A 2,500-nucleotide genomic window follows, 5' to 3' on the forward strand; every position below is an offset into this window, starting at 1 on the left:
TCCTTGGACTTGCTTTAAATGTACATATTAGATATGTTGGAATCTCTCTCCTTTAGAAGTTTCCCCAGCCTTAAAACTTCTTTCATTTTTACTCCTCTCTCCATACTTATTTTCCTCTCTGAACGTATCAGAGAGGATTTTATTTCTGACACCTCTTGACTTTTCTTAAATTCAGGGACGTAATTTTGTTCATAATTCAGTGGACTTTTGTGTATTTTATACTTTAAATATTTCCAAACAGTCTCCCTTCTAAAAGTGATAGAACGAATTTTCGTCTAACACTACTTTCTTGGTTCAAAAATTTTATACAATCTTATAACTTTTTCAGTTTTAACAAATTTTGGTTACAGACAGTTGATGCTCAGTTTGTACAAGTATGCAACATTTATAAGTGCATACAGGTCACCAGCCTTATATTACAAGGCTCACCACATATGGGCCATTCGGTCTTAGACACCGACCCGTGGTAATGCTGTGTGGAGATTAATAATAATCCGCAACGGAAAACCGGAACGAGAATAGTCGAGAAAGTATATTCTCGAGGAGCGGTAGACTGCTTTTCAACCGAAGTCATAAAAGAGCCACACGCTCGACGCTACTCCCGACCGGTCCGAGCGAACCGAAAGTGCCTTCCTATAAATACCGAACGGCCGGCCGCTAGGTCGGCGACGCATGGGCTTACGCCCAGGCGTATGCCTGTGCAAACCGCCGTGAGAGCGTACCATCCCGCCGGCACGGTAAAACTTAGACTGAAAATATCGTCGAACATATCCTTTCATTTTATAACGTTCTATACATGAAAATTAATAAATTAACATGCAGGACATAATAAATTCACATTCTCATGTAAATCATGGGTTTAATTAATATTTTAAAAAATTTTAAAACCGCCCAGAACCGATGAGATGAAAATATTAAAACGATATTTTTGCATTTTCTTACGGTAAAACATTAACAAATAAGCGACTATAGCAATATAAAACTCCATTTGTAATTTAATTAATCAAAATTAATATTTTTTTTTGATTTTTCAGCGATCCAGAACCGATGAGACGAAAACATTAAAACGATATTTTTGCATTTTCTTACGACAAAACATTAACAAATACGAGACTATAACAATATAAAACTACATATGTAATTTAATTAATCAAAATTAATAATTTTTTTTGATTTTTCAGTGATCCAGAACCGATAAGTCGAAAATTTTAACAATCATATTTTTGCATTCTGTACCGTGGATCCATCGTTAAACGCTATTAAACTAACGTCCGTGATGGTATAAATGCAGATTTTCGCTCCGTTTAGCCAAAATAACGAACTTTAGGTGCGCTCCGAAATATTTCAAAGTGCCAGCGGCGTATTGCTTCGCCTCTTAGAACCGATTAGTCGAAAATTTTAACAATCATATTTTTGCATTCTGTACCGTGGATCGATCGTTAAACGCTATTAAACTAGCGTCCGTGATGGTATAAATGCAGATTTTCGCTCCGTTTAGCCAAAATAACGAACTTTAGGTGCGCTCCGAAATATTTCAAAGTCCCAGCGGCGTATTGCTTCGCCTCTTAGAACCGATTAGTCGAAAATTTTAACAATCATATTTTTGCATTCTGTACCGTGGATCCATCGTTAAACGCTATTAAACTAACGTCCGTGATGGTATAAATGCAGATTTTCGCTCCGTTTAGCCAAAATAACGAACTTTAGGTGCGCTCCGAAATATTTCAAAGTCCCAGCGGCGTATTGCTTCGCCTCTTAGAACCGATTAGTCGAAAATTTTAACAATCATATTTTTGCATTCTGTACCGTGGATCCATCGTTAAACGCTATTAAACTAACGTCCGTGATGGTATAAATGCAGATTTTCGCTCCGTTTAGCCAAAATAACGAACTTTAGGTGCGCTCCGAAATATTTCAAAGTCCCAGCCGCGTATTGCTTCGCCTCTTAGAACCGATTAGTCGAAAATTTTAACAATCATATTTTTGCATTCTGTACCGTGGATCCATCGTTAAACGCTATTAAACTAACGTCCGTGATGGTATAAATGCAGATTTTCGCTCCGTTTAGCCAAAATAACGAACTTTAGGTGCGCTCCGAAATATTTCAAAGTCCCAGCGGCGTATTGCTTCGCCTCTTAGAACCGATTAGTCGAAAATTTTAACAATCATATTTTTGCATTCTGTACCGTGGATCCATCGTTAAACGCTATTAAACTAACGTCCGTGATGGTATAAATGCAGATTTTCGCTCCGTTTAGCCAAAATAACGAACTTTAGGTGCGCTCCGAAATTTTTCAAAGTTCCAGCGGCGTGTTGCTTTCAAAGTGCCTCCCTCTAAATACCGATCGGCAGGCCGCTAGGTCGGCGACGCACGGGCTTACGCCCAGGCGTATACGGGGGCAAATCGCCGTGAGAGCGTGCGATTTTGACTTTCGCAATAAGATAGTCTCCTTTATGAAAAGGAGCGTACACGTCTCCCAAAAAAAAAAACAGTTTCATG

Source organism: Osmia lignaria, unplaced genomic scaffold (genome assembly GCF_051020975.1).
Source record: "Osmia lignaria lignaria isolate PbOS001 unplaced genomic scaffold, iyOsmLign1 scaffold0120, whole genome shotgun sequence".
NCBI classification, from domain to species: Eukaryota; Metazoa; Arthropoda; class Insecta; order Hymenoptera; family Megachilidae; genus Osmia; species Osmia lignaria.